Source organism: Larimichthys crocea, chromosome XII (assembly GCF_000972845.2).
Source record: "Larimichthys crocea isolate SSNF chromosome XII, L_crocea_2.0, whole genome shotgun sequence".
Taxonomy (NCBI): domain Eukaryota; kingdom Metazoa; phylum Chordata; class Actinopteri; family Sciaenidae; genus Larimichthys; species Larimichthys crocea.
Window position 1 is genome coordinate 25,346,278 of NC_040022.1, and position 13,335 is coordinate 25,359,612.

Here is a 13,335-nt window from a genome sequence, read left to right on the forward strand (position 1 = left end):
TCTTGTGTCTGGCTTTAAATCACCACCGATCCAGGGCATGTATTTATGGTGGCATGGAGAGGGAACAAGCGTTGCATGTATTTTTGTTTGGTGTACTTATTTTCAATAATGTGTATGTTTGTGTGTGTGCAAGTTGTGCATGAATATGCTTTTCTATGGTGTACAGATGTGAATATGTAAAATTATGCACAATAACTCAGGTTGACGTGGCTGCACTGCAAGTTTAATCAGTTACTTAAATGCAAATTATTGAATTCTTTAATAGTTTCACTGCCAGGTCCATAAACTGTAAGTCTGCTCTCCCAGTGAGCACACTAATCCTTCCCTGAACAGTATTTTTACACATTAGTGTTATGATTTTGAACTAATTCTGTGAAAAAGCAAGTCCTGCAGGATTTAAGAACGGAAGAGGCAAACTTTCTTGAGAGAGACATGCTGACCAACGTTATTCACTCGAGATATGACCATATTTTTAGATTCAGGCCAGTTAGATTCATAGGAAATAAAACAAATTTAGACATTAAGTCTCTAACTACTAGACCTTCTGAGTCCATAAAGATAGATGGCTGCAGAGATGAGAACACTTGTTCAACTGATTTCCCAGCTTTGAGAGCTAGCTGTTCGTTTTCTCAAATATTGATTTACCTGTCGAAGATCGCACAAATTACACAAAATCTGTTTAAGGGTAGATTTTCTCTGCTCCAAAGTGCCTCTCCTGAGAAAACCGTGAGCCAAGTAATATCCAAAAATACATACAGAAGTATGAGGCTTTAACAGTTCAGCTATCGGGAAGTGAAAGTTAGAACTGTTGTAAAGCAGATGGAGCAATCATGAGGTGAGATATGTATATTAGAGTCACCAATATATATTTTCTTCTGTGTTCAGTCTAAATGTGTACCTTCCACACCATCACAGAGTGTGCCTCCAAACGCTGTTGTGATGAGACGAAAAGATGCTCTGGATGAGTTCTTAACCTTCAGTCCTACTTGTCTTATCCCTTTTCCTCCCCAGTTCCCCTTAACACACTCTCAGTGCATGTTGAGTATTTCTTTACCTGGCACTGCCTCCTCTTATGTTTTTGTTCCATCTCTTCATCACCATTTGGAGGACATTTAGGATATTTCCACAAGGACACCATCGATCCCGCCAACCCCCCCACACCCACCCACCCACCATCCCCAACCAATTTGCCAACAGTAAAACTAATATTGTCTTTAATCAGATGCAATTAGGCCTGCAAGTTAAGATCTCCTCACAATTAAAACTCATTAGGCACATAATGTCATTAGGGGAGTCTTGAGTAACCACTGCTTGCATTGCCAACCCAATTGTCACAAACAACAGTGCAAGTCAGCTTTGGCCCATGTGAACTGCTTTGTAGAGTACAGAGAAGAGATTGAAATTTTTTTTTTTCATCCTGCCCAGTCAGTTTTTAGTGTAAAACTAGAGAAAACCAAAAGTACAACCTTACATCTGTGAGAATAACTCAAGATGGAAATGTGGAAATGTTGCCTGTAGTAGCAGCGAACAACAACAAGTCATTCTTTTGTTTAGACAGAGAAGCTTTGGTAGTAACATCACAGCCTACTGATGGATGTCTACCCTCGTTCATTACACCATCATTCATGAAATATGAATTAAATGTTGTACGGCTTTTGTAGAGCAGAGCAGAGTATGAGCAAAAAGGTCTTTGGAAAAGGAGCTTCCTAAAATCTCACAAATATGCATTAAATCATTAAGCTACTTTTATAAACTGGTGTCATTTGAAATGTTGAAGATTTCTATCTGAAACAAAATGCCAGTGATTATTACAATATTTCAGCAGTGATGATTCACTGTTCAGTAAATACATCATGATGTTAGTCATTTTAGATATTCTATTTGGCATTTTTAATACAATACAATACAGTATCCTAAGGAGAAAGTAAATAAAGCTACTGCTGTTAAACAAATGCCACTTTTAAATAACACAGAGGAGACTACAGTCTGAATACAGTCGTTGTTGTTAATTAAGATGTAATTATGTTGTTTTAGGGAAATGTTCATGACTATGTAGATAATAAAACAATATACACAACAGTTGTTAAGCAGTGACCATCGCCTGCGTTGCTTGGAAACCTAACTCAAATATGCACAGTAACTGTGTTATGTGTATTTGTCTGCTGTATAAATTTGCTCAAAGAACAACCAATCAATAACACAGTAGACCATGGCACTTCTATAACACGACTATAAACAAAAGCAGTAGCAAGGTCAAATTTTAAATTTTCATTACAGACTGCAGAAATAAGAAATAAATGTATTACTGTGCACAAAACCTAATAAAACATAAAATAACCACAGATGCACAACAAAATGAAAATATATGAAGTAACTGATTTTCTATTTTGCCTGAACTACCTTACATTAAGCTACTAAAAAAATGTTGAACGAACCCAGACAGCAAAACTGCTGAAGGTATATTGAATTTGTGGGTCTCTGTCGTGCTCAAAAGCAGTTCATCATTGATTCCTGTGCCCACTGCTGAAGAGTTTTTCTAAAGCCTTGAGACAGCACTACCTTGAAGTTAATGTGCTAAAGGCACACAGACATGGTGCTCTTGGTAGATAGAAATTCATACTATCTCAACACTCCCTTTGAAAGCTCTCTCAGAACACAATTTTCCTTGGGCATATAAATACATCTTAAAGTATGTCATTATGTAATTCTGCAAACTTTAAACTACCCCAGCAGGAATTCGTTTTAACTGTACAGTATATTGGAGATAAGGTAAGAGTGGCTGCATGGTGAAAAGGACATTTATCAATATAAGGGTTTCAGTTCTGTGGGTAGGGCCTGTAAATGTCTGTGTGACACCAATCAGCAGTAATTACCGCAGGGGTTTGAGTTTTCATCCCGCCTTTAGGCCTAATTGGCCTTTGCTGTCAATCAACAAGTGATTTCTGTTCACAATTGAACTAAGGGGAATGATAGAAGCAGCGATGGCGGGATAATTGAAAATAATTGAGCAAATTGCGGATTTGAGAAGTTGGCTTCATCAGCACTGCGGGGGCGGAATATGAGCATGTGGAGAGAAGAGAGGTGAACAGAGGAAAAGCCAGATCTTAATGATAATCAACAAAACACTCGCCTCCATTTTGCCTCCACCCCCGAGGATAGATCTGCTTATCTGAATAATCAGCCTGTACATGTCTCAATGTCACATGCATGGGAGAAGATGGGCACCTTTGATCTCGGCATCCTCAGCTTCAGCAGCTATTCACCAGCCTGAGGGCTCACATCCTGGCCCCAGTCTGAAAAGCCTCTCAAGCACAGAGGAAGTGTACCTCTGTGGTGCAACTGTGTTAGAATCTCTGCATATAATTAAATGTGTGAATTCGGCACAGAACATGTGCAAGTCTGAGAATGAGAGAGACAGTATATGGAGCACTTTTACATGTCAGTTTGATTTAATGACTCTGAATGTGTAAATGTAATGGCTAATGTGTGTGCTTTCTATCCAAACTTTATTTGGGCTTCATGATGCCTAGGTGTGCAGCAGCATAAATCAACCTCAGTCTACTAGATTTTCTTTTCGTGGGTGGATTTGTGTATCTGATAAAGCAGCAATACTGACAAGCTATTGGGACTAAAGTCGGTCCCTCAGTTTCAGTTGTTTGTCATCTCTTTCTTTTCTTCCTCCTACTCTCCCCATCCTCAAGAGTTGCTTACCTTCCCCAGCTTTGAAAAAAAAGAAAACATCTCGCCTGCAATTTACATTTCCATATGCTGCCAGTGGCGCCAGGGAGAGTGGATAATTGGGTTGAAAGTGGTGACGGTGAGAGCAGGATAGAAAAGGGATACAGAGAAGGCCAACTGAAAAAAAAACAAAACAAGCCATTACAGGATGGTTTTCTTTTTTTTCCCTTCACTCGTCATTTTGCCATGCTGCTCTTAACCACTTGTGTAGCTGAAAAGATTTACCTTGGCCTCCCATTCTCTCTCAGTCCCGCAGAATCACTCTGTACTTGCCTCCCCCAGAGCCTCACTCCCACCCTGCCTCTGCCTCATCCATATTCATCCTGCGCCTCTCTCTCTCTCTCTCTCTCTCTCTCTCTCTCTCTCTCTCTCTTTCTCTCTAGCGCTCTCTTGTCCTCTCTCTCTCTCACTGTGTCACCCACAGCATGGCGTTAATACACCAATTAGTACTAAGAGCAGATAATGGACTATGTCATACTGCAAAAGGGAAAGAGAGACACAGAGACACAGCGAGGGGAAAAAGAGCAAGATTGAGAGGGTGAGTGAGAAAGGTAGAGCGAGAGAAAAAGAGACAGAGAGAAAAAGAGAGAGAGGGGGGCGGTGGTGGTGTCTTCATGGTTGTGGTCTTTGAAAATGTTGAAACGCTGTGTTTGCTGTGAACATCCATCCAATGGAAAGAGCATGATGGGAAGAGCGCTCTGGCGGTCACAGGGTTGCTATATAAAAGCTGAGGTGTTACACCAACGCTTTTCTGGCACCAAATACTGATGTCTGTTTGGCTTTGTTGGACTTTTAAACCATTTTCATTGGTTTCTTCCACTTTTACTACTGGAAATGCCATACAGGTTCCTCTTCCGCTAGTGTGCTCTTATCTACGCCTACAGGCCTTGTATTCCACTACAGTGTATACAGTGCATGCATGAAAGACTGCAAGATTTCCTCCAGTGATGGTGATTCTGTAGTAGTATGTTTTTATTTTCTACATAAATAGGATATTGATTTTAGTTATGTACAACAGAGAAACATGATGGAAACAAATTCTATTGTATTTTATTGAGTAATAAGCCACCAATATAATGCAAAGTGCGTATTGTAATAGTGATGTGTATAAAACAGACGCATTTTGAAGTGATGCATTGTAGTGTTATTATAAAGCTGATCAATATCAGCTGCAACAGTCCTTAATTCATTATAAAAAGTAATTATATTTCACCCAATACATTTTATGCTTTCTGCTGATTATTTTACATCGCACACTGGAAAATGTGATGTACTTTTGTAACAAGTTTCCTAACAGCATCTTTTTTTTTTTGGTGGGGCTTGTTTTTTGGTAAAGGAGATAATTTGTCAATCACTGCAAAACAAGAAGCTGTATAACTGTGAAAATAGGAGCTATTTGCAAATAGGGCAAGGTGTTATGTAAATAATGTTGCTGCATAAACATGAGCTCTGACTAGGAAAAATTGGCATTAATCAAACATGAGCTAGAACAAATTATAATACGCCAGCTGTACGAGTCCATTTTCTCCTCCCTTTTTAGAAGAAAACAGGAGATATTCAGGCAAACAGGACCACTGATCCTTTGTTGATAAAGTCTGTCTTATCATGCAAGACATCGCTGTATTGAGAATATAAATGCAACATGGAACACAAGTGAACAAAAAGAATTATTATTAACAATGACTGAAATTTTCACAGTCATGGTCGAGCCTGAATGAATTTATTCAGCGCTAGAACGTTCCCACACACTACAGTACAAAACCACTACAAAACTACACAGTGGTAGGCTCTTATCTTGGATTTCTTTTCATTTTTCCCCATCCCCTGCCTATTTTAACCACTGCATTTATCAACACTTATCTGGATGATTTTATTTGGAAGAAAGCAGGAAAGTAATTATGATGTGGTGTCTAAAACTTGCCTGTTTTGAATATAACTGGAGTTTTGATCACTATCCGAACAATTTCCTGCGTGTTTTCTGAAATGCATGTATGTATTTGAGAGCTTCTTCAGACAATACAACTATACTGAATACTAAAATACAAAAGCGCAACTTTTTTAATACTAACATTGAATGTACTCAACTATCTATCTTGACCTCCCTACAAAATTCATCAGTCAATCATCCACAAAAAATGGAAGTTGTGTGTGAAAGCATAATGAACAATCCATATATTTAGAAATATGAATATTTCCTTATGATTTAGTTAAGAGGTAACTGTATACTGTGTTTGTATGGAGGTTTTCTGATACACTATTCATTCTGTTTATAAGGTATTTTTTAAGTCCACTGCAATTATCCAAACATAAATGTTAAGCCTGCATTCATCTACAAGAAATCTTTTTTTCTTTTCCTTTTTCTTTCTTTTTATTATTATTTTTAATAAATATTTCTCTTCTAGACCATTTGACTTTCTAAGATATTATTCATGAGTAAAGTGATCAAGCAGTGAAGGCTGCAGAATTTGTAACAGGGGACCACTGCTTGTGTTTAGTAGGCCAATCAGCACATAATCATGTGTTGTCACTATTGTTGTTGCTAAGAGACTGGGGTGTGATGAACAACTGCTCAGACTTATATAAAGCATCAATTGATGCTGTGAATCTGTCCACATTTGGCTCTCTGTGGTCCATTCTGTACAGTAGGTGATAGGTGATGAGGCTTTCTCCTCTTATTACACAGAGCACTGTGACTTTGCATGATAAACATCTCATCTTGAAAAAAAAAAAAAAAAAGCCTGATAGACGGTGTGACTGCCATGGAGCACAAACTACATTATGCTAGCTGTTTATTGGCGCAATGAGTCAGGCAGCCCATGAAGGTCAATTGACTGGATTTGAGAGCAGTATAACAGAGTAGGTACTGTGTGACAGAAGGCTAAGTGGCAAAGGCGTATAGAGCCCCATTCAATAGAGCACAATATTAGCTATGATAATAGAACGTGACAACAGCATTTTCAGAGGGGAGAGAAGAATTGCAACATGCACTGTGCACTGGTGCAATAATTGCATGTGATATGGAAGTTGAATAATTTCATCTGGCAGTGTAGCCTAACCTGTGTCCATGAGACCAGGACTGCCTGTGATTAATTCAGAATTATTAGCACTCTTGGCAAGGATGAGCTATAAAAAAAATAAAAATAAAGTGTGTTGAAATTTGAACTTTGAAATGTGATGGGTTCAAATTGGACTGCAAAGAATTCTGCTAAAAACATGCTCTGAAAACTATTTCACCAAATTTGCCTTGTAGTGAGACTATGTAACTTTTACTGAACAGCAGTGATGATGTCCACAAATGCTCAATACTGTTATAGTGTTTCAGTTACTTCAAAGACACATTTACATTACCCATCCTGTCTGAAAGTAAGTGGAATAGGACCAAAAATAGTGAACAGGTCTCTCGGAGACCTTTACTGTGTTACTGTGCTTCTTATTTTTGTGATAATGCTTATAATATGTACGTTGTACAGTTATAGAAATAGATAAGAGCCTTAAAGTCAGTAGACTGATGCAGTGATGTCACTTGCATAATAGTGTGCAATCTACCTAAAGTTAGCTTACATTAGCTGACATTAGCCTTTATAAACTACTGGTCATACCAGACCAAGTACGGCTGAGAAAGGGTTTGTTTTATTTAGAATTAATTCAACATTTGTAGGAGAATTAATATGTCATCCCTTGTTTTAAAAGCTACATAGAGTCACTCTAGACGGAAAATACATCTGTTATGTGTAAAACCTTGCTTTAGATTCTCCATGTGTTCACAGATGTGTTGGTTTTAATACTATACTGAACCTATTCACCTAAATGTATGTTGGACTATAACATGTCATCATGATAAATGTACATATGATCCTTCATCCTGATGCGGCACTTTCCACTGTGCTGTGATGTTGATAGTATGGTACTGTATATGATAAACATAATACCAAACATGACTTATACTACAATATAATGTGATACAATATATAACATAAGTAATGCAGTGGAAATACAAGCTATGTAGTATGTATCCTCAATGTGCAGTGCAGTATATCACAGAAAATGGTGAAGTATGTGGCATGCAGACCTATTTTTATGTATAGTACTCATATAAACCCTTTTAATATGTCTGATAACTGGCTAGACAAATAAACATAATTAATTATTATAATGACGCACCTAATACATAATACTCGCACTACTGTACGTAAGTGAATAGTTAATTTGTCAGTTACTTTGCCCAGTATCACCAGCCTGCACTGCTACTGTGTTTTAACATAGAATAAGACTAACGTGGCTTCTGGCCAATTTTCTATTTATACCTCCTGGAGAGAAACCTGACTGCTTAGTATGATGCATGCTGGTAGTTCAGCAGGCTGAGGAGTTACATGTATTTCCAATGCTAGGAGTTCCAGCTCACCTCAAAACTGTTGCTCTGTGTCATCCCCTGACTCGCTCTCTTCCCGGCTTGTAGGCCTAGGTGTTGTACAAGTGCTAAATCATGTTCCAGTAAAGGGTTTGAACTTGTTCTTAGCTTTGTATTCCTTAGATTATTTCCTTTTTTTTTTTGCTCTCACCTGTGAACATCTTGAAGAGCCCCTGAACTGCCAATTTGTTCCCCACTCCTTCAGCCCAGTGCAGCCCTCCAACTTGGTTCCTCAGCAACTTGTCTGTCAGTGGAAGTACCAGAAAATAATCTTGAGAAAGATTTGTTTGCAAGTGCAGCAAACTTCTATTTCATAAGGATTTTGTCCTTGCTATGAATCAGTGCTTTGACATTAGTCAGACACGTCTTCTTTAGTGCTGTTAAACTAATGAAAAAATATAAAAAGCCAATTGAGATGTTTTCAAATCCAAGATGATGCACTTTAGCAAAGAATCCGCAAATCCCTCAATGCAGATGAGTTGTTGTAGTTGTAAGGTTGCATGTATATGACTCCCACATGATGTAATTATGGCTTTGTTTATTGACTTGCAAGGCATGAATAGTGTTGCATCGCATTCATTTTAAAATAAATCTCTATTGTTCATTTAAAATATTACCTGGAAAAACGCTGAGGCTTTGGCTCCGTCATCACATCAATCTGAATGAGTTTGAGCTCTTACACAACAAGGTTCAATCACATGCTGATTATATGCTGTCACATTGAAAACACCGTAATCCCCTATGAAAGGTCTACTTTTTCTAGAAACTTGCACTTTTTTTCAGTGAAACACCGCTTTTAAAGGTAATGCAATGAAAGCACAGGCAGTAAACAGTTGTGTTAGAGAACTGGCTATATTTTATATCAACCAACCTGAAACCACATCTGAGCAGAGTTACATTGTTGGAAATCACTTTATACTGATTTAGTAGAATTACAGTATGTGTCAGTGAATGGGGGCATAACAGTTAACCTGTGAAACTGTTCACAAAGACTTTTTTCTTGTGCAGACAAGTGAATTACATCATTGGATTCAAAAGTATAGCTCATTTTGCAAGGCAACCACAGATGATCATTTCAAGGTCCTCTGATGGTTCCTGAACCCCACCTTGGGGAACCACGTGGGGTAGGGAAAAAAAAAAAAAAAAAAAAAAAAGAAACAAAAAAGTGCTAGTGTTATACAGAGGAAGCAATTTATAGTGGGCGGGTAGAAGTGGCACATTTTTCCTGCCTTAAGTCACGATTGGTTATAAAAACTGTCTTGACACTGTCTTTGGGCTCCCAAACTGTATTTGAAAGGCAATGATGAATGCGCTAGGTTGTAATAGGCCTGATGCAGAACTGCAGTGGTCGAAAATACCGTGTGAATGGTCCTGATGAGAGTGTGCGCTGCCTGCCGACGAAGAGGGAAACCAAAGAGGAGTGATCCGCTCGGTGCGTCAGAACGCACAAGATAACCGCAGATGGCCTGTGTAGACTATCCTAATTCCAACGGGTGATTTCACACCGTGAGCTTTTTTTTTCTTTTCTTTCTAAGACTACATGAAGGCGAAGAGTCTGCAGTTTGAAAATAGAGGTGTCCCGTGAACAGATACATCGGACATCCAAGAGTCTGATTTGTCTTACGCAGACGTTTTGCGACAGGGGCACATTTGCTCACATGCTCACCATCTAACCAGCGACGGACGGACAGCACGATTACAACTTCAATATTGTTAATATTCTTCACCAGTTTCACATTTCCGTCACCGCTTGACGTTGTTAACTCGCATGTCATTATTGTTATTAAGTAGGACAATGATGTCGTCGCTGTTATTTATTTTGATGCCCACACGGGCACATTTTCGTGAGAATCTGCTCTGTCCGTGAGGATTTCCCCCCTCCCCTATTGCCTTTATTATATTTTTAGTCGGGTGGATTTTTTTTTTCCCCTCTCCCGTCTTTCGTCGGTTTGTCTTTAAGATATCAGGCTATTAATTTTTAATTCTTATGCATCCGCACGAAGACGGGACCAGAGAGGAGCAAACGAGTGATAACCAGAGGTGGAGAGAAGCAGAAGGAGGCAAGTGAGAAGGGAAGCGAAAATGAATGAGACACACTGAGAAATTAAGGAAAAGGAGATTGGAGGAATCAAGGTAGGAACGAAGCACATCTTTCATGTTATATGTTCTTAATACATGTGACACCAGTGCGACTATAATCGCATGTAATGTGCACCGTTCATGCTCCCAGTATCAGGCTGGGTGAGGTGTTCAGGCGTGTAAGCAGATTTATTGATATTTTATGCTTTGACAGATACGGAGTTCGTGTTTACGGTGCGTCAACAGCAGTTCATATTTAAAATGCGTGCTGGATGCTCTAAATTAGTCGGATTTGAGAATAGGACTCACGTTTGCTGGCCTATGCATTGCACCGTGGCCTGCACAGTTATAGATTGTGTCCATTTTAATTAATAGGAAATGAGTGTTCCTGTGTTTGTCTTATAAAAGGATTCAGTTCAAGTTTCATTTCAAATGAGAGGGGGCACTGGAAAAAAAATAAGGCATGATTATGAGAGTGGTAAATAGCCAACAATGTTGTGAGTGCATAAATAATTTTTCCCTAAATGAATTATTTTGTATCATCCAGAAAAAGTACAGAAGGAACAGAGATGTCCTGGGATGTTGGCTGTGTGATTTTATCCAACATCCCCTCTCACTGTTTCTTTTTTTTTTTTTTATGTGAGCATGAGTTACTTCCAAGAGAGAAAGAAATTAAGTACCTCATTGACTATTAGAGGAATAAATGCACCAGAGCGAAGTGTACAGCCTCAAACTGAACTACTCTGCCCAATCCCCCATGTCCCAGACTACACTATTAATCCTGTACCTCATCAAATCATTACCTATAGGCCAGCTGCTCTCAGAGGGGTCTGGGGAGCCCCAGGAGTCCTTGAGGAGTGTTCCAGGGGGTCCCCAACAAAATGAAATATGGTTGAATTCTTCTCTGAAATCCCAGTGAGAGAATACATAGTGATAGTCATCCTGATAGGTTAATGTCTTAAATAATAAATGTATCACCTCAGTACAGCATGAAACAACAACAGGAAAATTAATCCTATATCCAAAATTTGATCCAATGTGACCCCGTAATGTTGTAGGGTTCATATGATGAAAACTGAGGCGCCCTCATATTGTTATGCTGAACTAATTCCCAATTTAATAATAAAACCTCTAATAAAAAGGCATCAACAGACTATATTGTAGTTATGATGGAAGAAATTAAACCTTTTGTCTTTGTGTTTTATTATGATAAAATTGAACCTGAGGAGGCAGGCAAGAAAGACCTTGAAAACTGTTATTTTCTGCTAGTAAGCCTTTTCCTTATTTCACCGGGGTGCATTGTGTTTGTCCTGCCAATTCTTGGGGAAAAATTGGCATGTCTACTATTCTGAAGGGGCTGAATGAAATTCAAATTCTTCAGGTGGTAAAACAGCAATATTGCAACTGTCTGATTGCGTTATCTGGGCATTCAAGAAGCCAGACTTGGAATTGGTTTACTGCCAAACACTCTCCCTGGGAAGACAGAAGGATTTATTTCCCCCTTGTCTGTGTGTCACATCACCATCACAAAAATTATTCTCGGCGTTCAATGGGTGAATAATAGTCATATATTAGCATGGCATTAATGATCGTCAGACTTTTAATAAGTCGCTAATCATAATTAGATTTATTTCAGTGCGAGTTCAGCGTTTTGGGAAGCTTTGCAATACTGTGGTCAGGATTCGATGATCATTTTATTCTGTTGAAGGTACTAGTTGTGAAGGAAATACTGTACACAGCCTGTCTGACGGTCTTTGCACAGAATAAATGAATTAGTCTGCTTTATCGAATCCATTTAGTTTGTAAAAATGTGCGTTTCGTGCACATGTCCACGGCCTAATGCACATGCTCATGCTGTCATATACAGTATCAGTCTATATATATATATACACATACACGTACACACACACACACACACACACACACAGACTATTTTTATGAATAAGAACAGTGCCCTGTCCCCGAAGTGAGTACTCTTATGTTTCCTTTGCATCTTTGTTGTTCTCTCCTTTGTGCAATATGTATGTACCGCCTGTAGCTCTTTGACAAGGCTGACTAAATGAATATGTTAATAGAAAATAAGCAGAAAGATACAGCACTGATATACATTTCAGAAAATGACCTATGATTTTTCACACCCTCAGGACAGCTGAATGTATTGCATATGCTGGTTCAAGGAATAATGTGAGAATAACATTCACCAGATTTTAAAATATGTCGAAAGCTTTTCGTGTCATGATAACATCACACAATGCGTGTGTTTTCCCTACATGGCTGTTAGAGCAAGGGACACAGATTTATTCAATGCTACATGTGAACAAAGGATTGTTGATTGTCGTCAGGTTGTCGTCAACCTATGAAGGACACTGACAACTTTTTAATGCATATACGATAGTCTGAAACACAAAGAGCGTGGGTTTGAGTAACAGCACACTATTCTACAGTTAACAATGGATAAAAATATCTTTGTTGGAAAGAAAAATAGACTATACCGCGGCTGTAAGAATTCAACAATACATAAACCCGTCTTCAGTTTTCTATTTTGACCATCATGTTAACAGATGAACTACAAAATTTTGATAAACAAAACAAAAAAAAAACTGTTTTGATATATCAAAATATATTAAAGTATGCACGAAATCAGTATAAATAACAAATTAGTAGTTGGTATAATAATCTACATCTATAATTAACGCAGTCGGTCCGTCAAGTCCAGTATAAGTTTTTATAAAATTCTTATGCACAACAATGCAAAATATCCATTTAGAGAAAATCATGCACCAGTTAAATTTTAGCACACAAAACAAAAAAATATGAATTATCATAAACCTGCAGACATCTACAACATACCTCAAATGTATTTTTCCATCATGTTTCCTTTTTGTTTTAAAGGTTAAAGACTGCAGCCATCATCTCTGACACAGTCAAAGCATCGATTCTACGATCCTGCAACCCCCCATATATTTAGTCATATGTTTGCTTGGTAGCAGTTGTCTTAGCATACACACAGACACACACACACACACACGCACATACACAGACACATACACAGACACACACACACACACATACACACACACACACACACACACAAACGCAAATATGCTGCA

At 38.4% G+C, this 13,335-nt stretch overlaps 1 protein-coding gene across 3 annotated transcripts in view; it reads left to right on the forward strand.

The window, feature by feature from the left end:
- Positions 1 to 13,335, forward strand: part of adgrl1a (adhesion G protein-coupled receptor L1a) — a 146,358-nt gene that overhangs the window by 39,122 nt on the left and 93,901 nt on the right. For 2 of the 3 annotated variants that reach the window (XM_019264985.2, XM_019264987.2), the window contains exon 1: positions 9,327 to 10,279. The exons of the other annotated variant lie outside the window; for it this stretch is intronic. The gene's annotated coding sequence lies outside the window, so the exon portion shown is untranslated. Of the gene's footprint in view, positions 1 to 9,326; positions 10,280 to 13,335 lie in introns of those variants that run through there. 3 annotated transcript variants of the gene reach the window in all.